This window comes from Leptopilina heterotoma, unplaced genomic scaffold, assembly GCF_015476425.1.
Source record: "Leptopilina heterotoma isolate Lh14 unplaced genomic scaffold, ASM1547642v1 Lhet_125, whole genome shotgun sequence".
Lineage (NCBI taxonomy): Eukaryota > Metazoa > Arthropoda > Insecta > Hymenoptera > Figitidae > Leptopilina > Leptopilina heterotoma.
In genome coordinates this window covers 1,020,541-1,033,132 of record NW_025110845.1, presented here as the reverse complement: position 1 = coordinate 1,033,132, position 12,592 = coordinate 1,020,541, and the positions used below count along the sequence as shown (strand labels likewise).

Sequence of the window (12,592 nt, the reverse complement as noted above, 5' to 3'; positions counted from 1 at the left end):
AGAAAAAAGAGGGCGCGTTGCAGCACATTTTCGATTCATGTTGCGCGACTCAACCCTGTGTTCTGCTAGACACTTTTCTGGGGCGTGCAGCGGACCCCTGAGTCGAGGCGAGCTGTATTTGAAGCGTATTAAGGTCTAAGCACAATAGATTCGCGAAAGTCGTTCGCGAACGCAAAGCATGAGTTAGAAAAGGACAGAGATATATTTGTGTCCTTGTCTATCTCATGCGTCTCGTTCGCGAACGACTTTCGCGAACCTATTGTGCGTTGGACTTTACACGCTCTTTGGGGCGTGCTGCACGCCCCAGAAAATGTGTAGAAGAATTCAGGGTTGGGTCGCGCAACATGAATCGAAAATGTGCTGTAACGCGCCCTCTTTTTTCTCAGTGTAGAAAAACTTTTTTTTTACTTTGATAAAAAAATTCATTTTTTCAAAAAAGTTTTTTATTTTGAATATTGATGTTTAAAGTTAATAATAAAATCTTATATTCTTTGCATCATAAATTACATATTTGATTAGTAATTAATAGAATTAATCACAATTAAAGCTGAAAAATTCACTTTTTTACTAAAAATTTTTGCATCAAGAATTAGTTAATAAATTATACTTTTAATATTAATGCTTCTTCCACAAGGAAGCAAATATTTTTGCTGACTATAAAGAGGAAGCAAAATTTTCATGTAATGAACATCTAAATTTGCAACTTGTTTTGTTTAATAACAAATTCTATGAATGAAAAGTTTAATTAAAAATTTTTTAAGTAAAAGGAGAGGGTTAAATAGATAGTAAATAATTCTTTGAATTGAATATTCTATCGTTTGTCATTTGTTTCTAAAATTTTGAAATCTACTATCTTACAGTAAAAAATCTTGACCCAAATGGAGTAGAAACTTGACTCAATTTGATTTTCAACAAATATGAAACTAGACTTCTTATTTTGAGTTAATGCTAAAAGTACAACAATAAAACAAGGCAGTTTCCTTTTGAGTGAAATATACCTAAATGTGAAAAATATTTCCAAGCAATATTTGAATGTGGAATCTGGAATATGAAATTTGAATTTTGGAATCCGAAATGTGGAATCCGACATGAGGAATTTGAAATGTGGAATTTTAAATGCGGAATTCGGAATGTAGAATACGGAATAAGTTACGTAATCGACCCCCTAGATTTAATATTTTGTTAAATTTTAAAAAGAACTACTTAAATTTGTGAAGTATAAAGTGAAAAATATAATATGTTAAAAAATATATGAAGAAATAAATATTTAAATAAAAGATCTTTTTTGTAAAAAAACGCATTGTATACTTTTTGAGTATTTTTATTAATCACGTAATTCTTTTTTCTCAATGTTTCTGATATTTTTTTTTATATAATCCGCTTATTCCTGCTTTTTCTCATCACTTACAGGAAATTAAATTTTATTCTATTCAATAAAAATATACGTTTTTTTCGATTGAAATGCCATATAGTTGCACGTAAATCTAAAGAGAATTTGTTTTTATATTTATATTTCGAAACTGTTTTTATTTATTTCAGGATTGTTTTTTTTTATTTTAAATGAAAGAAAATTGCTTTACTTTTGAAAGGAAAAAATTTACAGTTAAAATTAAAATATTAAAAAATAATATATTTTTTCTACTGTGGAAAAATTTTTTTGCTTTTCTATTTATTTTGTTTCATCTATATATGTGATTACAGGGTTGTCACAGGTCAGGGAATTCAGGGAAAAGACAGAAAAAAGTTACAAATGACTGCAGAAATTAAATTATTTTCAAAAGTAATAAAATTTTTCGCAAAAATTCAATTATGTTCAAAACTGAAAAAAAATTCTCGTCAAAATTCAATTATCTTTAAAAATAATAAAATTCTTCTCTGAATTTCATTTATATTTTCAAAAATTTTAATAAAATTCTTTGCAAAATTTCAATTATTTTCAAAAAATTTTCCTCAATTCAATGATTTTCAACATCTACTATTTTAATAAAATTTTTCAAAAGAATTCAATTATTTAAAAATAAAATTCTAAGCAAACATTAAATTATTTTCATAAATAATAAAAATTTTACAGGAATTCAACTACATATTTACAAATTTTTTTATAAACTCTATAAATAATATCATTTTTTACAAAAATTCAATTATTTTCATGAATAATAAAACTCATCATAGAATTTCAATTATTTTCAATACAATTTTAATCGAATTCCTCGAAAAATTTAATCATTCTTGAAAATTTCATTAAAATTCCTCGAAAAAATTCAATTAGGTTGATAAAATTTTTCATTATAATTAAATTTAGAAAACCATTCATTTATTCAGTAAATTATTTATTTTTGTCTTTAAATAATTGAATTCTCGTAGAATTTTCCAATAAAAATTGATTTAAAACTGAATATTAATGAATATATTAAAAGCATTATAGCATCAATTTTTAAAAATAATTAATAATTAAATTCTTTTGAAGAATTTTAATAAAATTCTTGAAAATAATTAAATTCTTCTAGGATTTTATTTTAAATTTATTAAAAATAATTGAAACCCTCAGAAAAATTTTATACTTTATGAAAATAATGGAATTCTTATAACGAAATTTATTAAAATTTTTTTTTTTAAATTGAATTTATGTGAAAAATTTTATTATCTGTAAAAATAATTGGACTCCCGCAACGAATTTTATTACATTTTATTTAAAGAACTAAATTCTTTTGAGAACTTTTATTAAAATAGTAAATTTTGAAAATTTTTGAATTTCAGCGAAGGATTTCATTTTTTGTGAAATGTAATTTAATTCTTGCAAAAAATTTTTGAAGATAATTTTATTTTTATAGTTTATTTAAAATTGTATTAATAATAATTGATACCCAGTGAAGAATTTTATTATTTATGAAAATAATTGAATTTTATTATAATTTTTGTAAATAATTTAATTTTCTTTTGAAAAATTTTATGGAAATCTAAATTTTTATAAAACATGAAGATATGAATTACTCCGAATCGAAGACTCGGAGTGATTTATATCTTTATTTTTTATAATAATGTTCTTATAAGATGTTGTATTTTAAAAATGTTTGAATTTGAATGTTTTGAAGAATTTTAATTCCTATGGAAAAATAATAATTAAATACTTATTTAAAAATGAAGTTATTGATGTTTGTGAATGATGTTACAATTAAAGAAATTTGTAAGTAAATGTAATAGAATGTTTTTTTTAGTATCTAATATTTTTTAGAGTGAATCAAAATATTCTTTATGGTCAGGAAAAAAGTCAAAATCAGTCAGGAAAAAATCTGGAAATCAGGGAAAAGTGAGGGAAAAACAATAAAATTAATTTTTTGTGTCAACCCTGGATTAATGTTGCTTTTTTTATTCAATTTTGAATGATGAAGAAAGTAGATTAATTTTGACAATTGTTAAAATTCTTTATTAGAGTAATTTTAGTGCTTATTTTTCGTGTGATGAATACAGTAATAGGAAGTGTAGTATAACTGCTATTTAATGGAACATACACATCAGCCGTATGCTTTTAAAGGTTTTTGATATTGTTCTCCGGATATTTTCCGCTTTCCACCATTTCTAGCACATGCATCTTTATGTAGGAGACATAAATGCATTTATAGCTTACACTCTACTTTCACACAGTATACGAGTAAATTTGATCACAACACATTGAAGTGGCTTCAAAGCCCTCTGTTTACGTGACACTTGTCCTACTGTTCATTTAATCGGTTTATTGGCGGACTCTTCTTTATTATCTTTTTATTTTATTACATTTCCTCTTTTAATTTTCAGTTTTGTCTTTCTTTCTTAACTTTCCTCTGGAATTACCTAAATAATTTTTTTTCCTGCTTTAAATTGAATAGTCTATTTCATTTGTTTGAAAATAAAATATTTATGAAGATGAAATTAATTAATAGAATACAAATAATGTTAAAATTATTTGAAAAAGTTTTGATACTTGAGGGAAAATAATAGAGGATATTTCGGATGTACGGTTACATTCATGTTGTACACAATTTTCAATTCCAGTTTAAAGCTCTTTGATTTGAAGGAACGGTTATTAAACAATCCGAGTTCATTTTTGGACTGGAAGTGCATTTTGCTTCACTCGAGTACAGCACAGTAGAAACAAAATAATACAGAGACGAAGTTTATTGTACGGTTTCTCTTGGGATTGTCCTTGCTGTTATTGCCGTTACCAGAGAACATGAATGTCGACCACGTTGTCAATTGCAGTGAAAATTCCCTATGAAATAGAATTGTCGTGTCACGTCTTTCACTTAAAAAAAAAATGCGCGCCTATAAAACTTTTGTTGTCAAGCCTTTGATAAAAAATAGTAGGGTTTATAACAAAGTATTGTTTTCGAACAAAAATCTTGACCAATAATTTTTTTTTTATAAAAATGAAACAATTAATTGTATATTCTCTCTAACACCAATGAAGACGCCTCCTGAGTGAAAAAGAGCATCGAGAAAATATAGAAGAACCCACGGAAAATTATAAATTAAAATTTCAATCCCCTTTCGTGACTTGAAGTCTCTACTCGTTCATCCCGCCCGAAAGGTTAAGACGCCCACTTCCGGAACAACGCGTCCCAAATCCAGTTTAACATTCATAAGTCATAATTTTCCGCCGCCTTGAGAACTTGCACAGACACTTGGAACACTCGTCAACTTCGAGAATACCGAACCGTCAGTATTCGAGTAAAATAGTTTCTGAGACTTATTGCATTTCTCTGCGAAAACGTCATAGAACTTTGCAATTTACATATTAAACGCACAAGACATTTAATTTTAAGTTTTGAAAATTGAAATTTCATTTTGTTGGGGAAATTTTTATAGCTATTTTATTTTTAAAATGAAGATTTATTCTTACAAATAGAATTTTGCCAATTTAAAAAATTAGATAAATTAAATTTAAAAAAATAGATTTTCAATTTACAAAAATTCAAATTTCTTTTTAGAAAATTAAGTTTTAAGAATGAAAATTTTAATTTTTTGAAGACGCTTAAATAAAATAAAACTAATTTCCAATAGGTGGGAAAGCAGCTTTTAAAATTCGATGGATATGTAATTCAATTCAATGAACCGATTTTTATTATCGGACGAAAATAGACATTTATAATCGCCCTAGATATAGACGAAGAGGAATTAAATACGTGTGAGAACATGTGATTGCGAGCTTAACAAAATTGCCGAGACGATCAACAGGTACGTTGAATATCCTGCTCAAATTCAATATTCATTTTATACTGACTAGAGATGAAAAAAGTTTTTTTTAAAGCCAAGAAATTATTTTCCTGGTTTCATATTTTGTAATTATTTAAATTTCATCCTAATTTTTAACCTCTTTCTCTTTTATTTTTTTCTCTCTCTAAAGTTTACAAACTTGTTATAAATTTCTTTGTAATAATTACATTATTTTCATAAACTATACAATTTTTTACAGAGATTCAATTTATTTTCGTAATAAATAAAATTATTTTTAGGAATTCAATATTATTTTTTAGCTGAATTTCAATTATTTTTAATTCAATTTTAATCGAATTCCTAGAAAAAATGTAATTAATCTTAAAAATATTATTAAAATTCGTCGAAAATTATTTTATGTTTTTATTTTCTAATATATAATTAATTTAATTATTTCCGAATAAAAGAAATATCGTGTAAAATTGAATTGTAAACAGATGGATTTGAATATTATTAAAAATAATTTAAAGAAAAATTTGAGTTAAAAATTATAAAAAATAATAATTGAATGTCATATTTAATTATTATAAAATATGATGAAATCGATCACTCCGAGTCGAAGACTTAGAGCGCTCGATATCTTCATGTTTTATTTAAAACGTTTAAATTTGACATTTTTAAAAATCTTAATTCCTATGGAAAAATAATACCTAATGATTAAATATTTATTTAAAAAAGAAGTTATTGTTGTTTTCGAATAACTTTACAATTAGAGAAATTCGTAAATAAATGTAATAGAACATTTTTTTAAGTATCTAGTTATTTTTAGAGTGTATCAGAATATTCATTAGGGTCAGGGAAAAAGACAAAACTTTGTCTGGAAATCAGGGAAAAGTCAGGGAAAAACAAAATTAAATTTTTGTAGCAACCCTGTAATAGTTTTTTTGAATAAGGTAAAAATTAAAAAAATGAATTGGCTTTTACATAAGATAAATAAAAGTGTCAATTTCATTAACAAAGTCAACTTTACTTGAATAAGAAATACGACATTTATAGTGAAGAAAGAAAAAAGAATTTATTAAACTAGTTGTTCAATAAGTTCAAAATATATTCAAATACATTGTAAAAAATGTTTAAACAGACAAAAAAAATTGTCATACCTTACCTCACTCTTAAACAAGTTTATAAATGTTTCAAGTACTGCAGTAGGAAAAATTAGATATTAAATAATTTAATTAATAATTGTTTAAACGATCATCGTAATTTATAATCGCATCATCGCATTAAAATTTTTTTCTTTTTTAATATTTAATTAACTTTAATTAAATTTTAACTTTCTAAAATTTCAATTGTTTTTGAAAAATAGAAAAATTGTAATACAAAATTAAAACAATTAATTAGTTTTTTTTATTTTTTTAAATAAAACTCGAAATTTTTTTGAAAAATTAAAATTTAAACTTCTCTATTTAAAAATTATAAAATGAAAAACTATGTTTAGAAGTAAAATTATGGAAGACATTAGTTTGAAAAAATAAAATGTCAAAGTCAAGCATGGTCTTAAACCAAAATAAAAAAGGGGTATGAAACCAAATAATAGGTATGGGGGAATTATCGATTGAATATGATTAGGTATAAAAATTTCTGTAATGTTTTAAATGGTTGATTTTTCATTCGGCTTTATGTGCTTGTTGTTTTCTCCCTTTGTCATTCCTACCGGGAGAGAGCACTTTGAATAAAGTAATATTAATAAAACGAGTTTTGAACGCGAAGTCTCGATCGATCATACGATTGATATAAATGAACAAGAAACAAGAACCGCCTACACTTTAATACCCTCAATCCGTCATAAATGATATGAAAGACTTTTCATTAAAAAAAAAGTTCTGAAAGGTACCTTTTCAATATATTTTTATATTTTCCACACTATTTTTTTTTCATTGATTACCAGTAATCGTTACTTATTGTATAGAACACTTGTCACTGTCTAGATCATTTACTAATTTTGAATCTAATTTAACAGCAAAGTAATAATTTATTTATGAATCACAGGCTTCGCACTCATCTACTAAAACCTACTATTTACTCCTTTTTTGACGTTATGCTACTATTTGGTTTTTTTTTTAAATTTCAGCCACTAAAAGCTACTATTCTGTTTTTTTCCAGAATTTTCACTACTTTAAATTCGCTAATTTTTAGAAATGAAAAAACTATTCTCAAAAATTAAAATCAAATTCTTTGAAAACATTCAATTATTTTCAAAAAATATTTGAAATTAAATTATTTTCAATATCTAGTATTTTCATAAAATTTCACAAAAGAATTCAATTATTAAAAAAAAAATTTATAAAATTCATCTAAAATTCAATTATTTTCATAAATAATAAAATTTCCACAGGAACTCAATTACTTTCACTAATAATAACATTTTTCATAAGAATTCAAATTTTCAAACAAATTTTTAATAAAATTCTAAACAAGAAATCAATTATTTTCACAAATAACAATATTCATCACACGAATTCAATTATTTTTAAAAGTAATAAATTTCTTCTAGGAAATTCAATTATTTAAAAAAATTCTTATAAAATCATTCGCAAGAATTCAATTATTTTCATAAATGATAGAATGCTTTTTAGGAATTCAATTATTTTCAAAATTTAATAAAATGCCACACAGGCATTCAATTATTCTCAAAAATTTGAATAGAATTCTTTGAAAAATTTAATTATTTTTAAAAACTTTTTGCAATTCAATGATTTTCAAAATCTACTATTTTCATAAAATTTCCAAATAGAATTTAATTATTTAAACATTTTTTGTAATAATCTTCATAAGTAATTCAATTTTATCTAGAGAGCTGAAAATTGGTACACTTTTGTATTTTCATGTGTACATTACAGGAAAAATATAGTGGAAATGATTAGAATTATTGATCTTCATTGCGTTTTGAGCGAAAACCTAAAATTTTTTTTCAATTTTTGATAATAATTGAGGGCCTGCATACAATAACAAACGCTGCGCTTGGTTGTAGGGGATAGTACCAGTCAGGTAGCAGTGAACGGTCCAGAGGCTCTCACTGCTGTCTGGCTGGTATTATCCCCAACAACCAAGCGCAGCGGTTGTTGTTGTATGCAGGCCCTCAATTATACCTATATGCTAGTTGTCTCAACTCTTAATCTTATGGACTAGCGTTGGGCATTTTTTATTTATTTTCACGTGTAGATTACAGGAAAAATACAGATAAAATTATTGGAGTTCATCTTCATATTTTTTTGCAAAAAACTAGAAATTTTTTTTCATTTAGAAAAAAGTGTGTACCCTTGGTTTTTACAATTCTTGGCCTATTGGACTACAGTTTTGCTTATTTTATGTATTTTCGTGTGTAGATGTCAGGAAAAATACACTGAACATGATTGGATTTTATCTTCATATTTTTTTCAGCGAAAAACTCAAAATTTTTAAAAATTTCGTCAAAAAAGCGTGTTTTTCACCCTAGCGCCCACAGTTTTTTATCTGAAAGATGAAAATTGGTTCTTTATTTATTTTCACCTGTATATTACAGAAAAAATACAGCGAAAAATATTGGAGTTGATCTTTACATTTTTTTGAGCAAAAAAGTAGAAGTTTTAAATTTCATACACATTTATCAAAAGTGCCAAACAAATTATTTATTCCTTTTAGACAAACTCAATATTTAGTGAAATTTGGAATTTTTAAAAATATTTTGGATGTAATGAAGATTTGAAGATTATTAATTTGTAATAGGCTGAATCCATTTCAAATCAGGCAGACTGACCAACTTCAAGTCATGGATTTAACTGCTGATAGGGTTTAAATAAACTTGACACAATGAATTTTTAAATGTGAAATTTCATGAAATTGCGTTACAGGGGGAGGGGGGGAGGGTCTAAAATCCCGAAAAATTGCGTGACATCATTTATGAACGCACCCTAAAATATTTTATTCTACATGAAAAATAAGGGACCCGTATTTTTTATTTTTCATAAAAACTATTTTGAAAGAAGTTATGCATATTTAAAGTTTCAGTGGTGAAACTCGAAAAAACATTGAAAAAAAATGGTTTCGCTTGTATTTTTTTTCTAATGAGTATAATAAAAAATTTTTTCTTGAAACTTGTAGATGGGCTAGTCCTCTTCAAAATCCAATTTGGAAAAAAAATTCAAAATTAACGACATAAAAGATAGTTTTTAAAAAAAAATTATGTCGATTTTCTCAAAAACCCCACATTTTTTCTAATTTTTACCATAAATTCTCATCAATATGAAGAAAAAATCCCATAATTTTCAAGCGGGCTAAACCATCCTGACATTCAGGAGAATTTTTTTTCTAAATATTTCTTTTTACAAAATTTGAAATTGTTTACGTGCATTTTCGAGAACAAATGAACGAACTGAAGTAAGTCATTTTATAATTAATAATAATAAATGCAGGGAAAATAACCGCAAAATTAATTTTTTCATAAATTTTCAACATAAATACAATTAAAATTCGATAATCATCAGATACAAGGTCGAAAAAGACAGATATTTCGAATCATAAATATTCAATTAATACCTAAATAAATTAACCCGTGTGGAAATTTTCTAATGGCCCTTTATTGGTTCTACCTAGATTTCCCCTTTATTAACTTGGTCCTAGCTTGTTTATCCTTGTAGGCCCTAGGTTGAAACGTCACGCTCTTCTATCCTAGTTCTACCTAGAGAATCTAGTTAGGCTCAATAAAAGGAACAGTTTAATTAACTATTTAAAAAAAATTATTTATTCTTATTTATTATTATTGAGATTCATTATTTCAACTTTTTTTTACCTACTTTTTTTATCATGTAATTTATAATACTTAATTCCTATATACTAACAGAGAAAAAATCCCCACACGTTGGGAGTTGAACGCACGACCCTAACATTCGTAAACCGATAACCTAACCACTTAACCACGCTCGCTCGGTACGATGCGTTGCATGATACTTCAGGTTATTCTTGTCATCATAAGTCATATGAACTATTCCATTATAAATGCCTCAAAATAATAAAACTGAAGTCAGTAACATTTTCGTTGGCGCAAAATGAGAAAAGAATTTTTTTAAAGATCAAGATGCAAATAATTTCTGATAAAAAGAACTTAATTGTTCTTTTCATTACATCCTGCATAGATTTTTAATCCAATCGGGGAGGGAAAGTCAATTGTTATTTAAAAATTGAAGTTTTTATCTGATTTCGTCGACGTAAACGTTGGAAAGTTCAGTTTCATTCAACAAAATATGATTTTAACAGAAGTTAACAAATCCGTGAACGGTTTTAAAAATTTAACTTGAAAAATATATTGTAACGAAAATTTTAATTGAGTTAATTAACTGAAGCTTAAATCAAAGCTCATGAAACTTTAAATTAATCTTTAATGTCAGCAGTTTTTCAATGTCGGGCGCAAAAGTTAACTGAACATTGCATAAAGTAAAATTTTTTTTTAATTTAAATGAATTTTTTCTTTAAAGGAGAAAGTTTAAAGAAAATTTTAAAAAGTTTTGAAAAACTTAAAAAATTAAAGAAAATTGTAAACATTCATGCAATGTTTAGTCAACTTATGCGCCCAACATTGAAAAACTGCAGACATTTAAAGATTTATTTTAACTTTCATAAGCTTCGGAACTAAGGATATGCTGTAAATATACTGGTGCCCAAGGAGAAATCAACATAACCTTTAAATTCAACTGATAAATTAGTAAATTTGACTATGTCATATTTTTGTACAACAGATTGAATCAGTAACTTATATTTTACTAATTGAATCAGTAACTTTCTACTAATTATCAGTAACTCAATTCTGATAATAGAAATTAGTAGAATTCTACTGATAATATGTCAAATTTTACAAATGAAAAGTTAAAAGTAAACATTTCAGTTAAATATTGTCTCAATCTTGCTATGAGATGTTTAAATATTACTTCAAATTACACATAAACAATTACTGATACATATTTTTAAATATATTTATAACTTATAATCTAACAAGAAGCTCTAGCTATTACCAAGCTAGGGCCAGGTTAAGGTACATTCCAAGCCAGGACCATTATAGACCCAATAATCAATATTGGCAAACCTTGGCAATTTCCACACGGGAATAAATAAAATATTTAATAAATAAATAATTCTTTTAGCAGAATACTTTTGAAATTAGTGTGCTAAATTATTATTCGAAAATATTTTGAAAAGATTATTGTAATTAAATTATTTTTATTAATAAAAAATATCACATATAATAATTATAATAAATTTAAATTTTCAATTTGTAAATTACTGTTTTTGCAAATTTAATATTTGTTTTGAATTTAAAACTTTTGATTTTACCGCGCGAGCCTTACAGCGCCACCACACTTTCTTCTTACTGTACCATTTGTTATGGCGAATTAAACTGTCACATGAAAACGCACGCTCTTTTATTTTTACCCGAAAATTGTGTAAATCCAGCTATAATCAAAAACATGGAACTTCGAGCCGGATTATTTTGTGTTAAAAGTTAATTGAACTTCAATTTCTGGTTTTTGTGAACAAAAATTTGTTTAAAAAGTGAACAAAATGAACTTACAAACTTGCCACCAAAGAGCAACACGTTTTTTCGCATAATGCGTTATTTTTTGTGAATTTCTCGATCGTAGTGGTGTCGTTACAAAGACACAGAAAATAGTGTTATTGAAAACAACTTTTGAAAAACAAGTTGATATTGTGAAATAAAATTGTTATTGCACCAAGCAAAAACTGTCAAGAACATTCAATAGTAAAATCGCCAAATTTATCGCCATGTGCTCTGACTAAAGATACTTTTTTTTATCTCGTTTGTGAACAAATTCTTCGTTTGTCGATCAAAGACAACTTGTCAAGAAATTATTAATTTTCGCTGAAAATCTATATCGATCAACCTTCTCTACATTGCGCTGCCTTTTGGATCTGGAACAAAAAAGGAAACATTTCGTCGTGCTGAGCATCAACGCTGTTTTGACAATTTTCGCCGTGGAAGGATACCGACGCCATCACACAAAGTTAGGTCACGTGAGCATTCCAATTTCTTATTCCTTTCTTTTCGATTCAGTAAACTTTATTCAAAATGTCAACTAAAGCACAATTAATTAGAAATCGCGGTTCTAGAAAATCCAGATTGACAATTTTTACAAAATATTTAAATAATATCGAGGAAACTTACGCGGACGTTAATGTTGCTTTGCCGGAAGTTAAGAAAATCGAATTAAAGAATAGATTAGATCACTTAAATGCATGTTTTCTTGAATACGAAAAAATTCAAGAGGAATTAGAAGAATTAACTGACAATGAAGATGATACAATTATTTATCGCGAATATTTTGAACTTGAATATTTTAAGGTTACGTCTCAG

At 26.0% G+C, this 12,592-nt stretch overlaps 1 protein-coding gene across 2 annotated transcripts in view; it reads left to right on the top strand.

Moving 5' to 3' along the window:
* LOC122512755 (CD151 antigen-like) overlaps window positions 1-12,592 on the top strand; it is a 410,729-nt gene that overhangs the window by 137,160 nt on the left and 260,977 nt on the right. Inside the window, exon 3 of one of the 2 annotated variants that reach the window (XM_043628791.1) lies at window positions 5,038-5,211. The exons of the other annotated variant lie outside the window; for it this stretch is intronic. The gene's annotated coding sequence lies outside the window, so the exon portion shown is untranslated. The remainder of the gene's footprint in view (window positions 1-5,037; window positions 5,212-12,592) is intronic. 2 annotated transcript variants of the gene reach the window in all.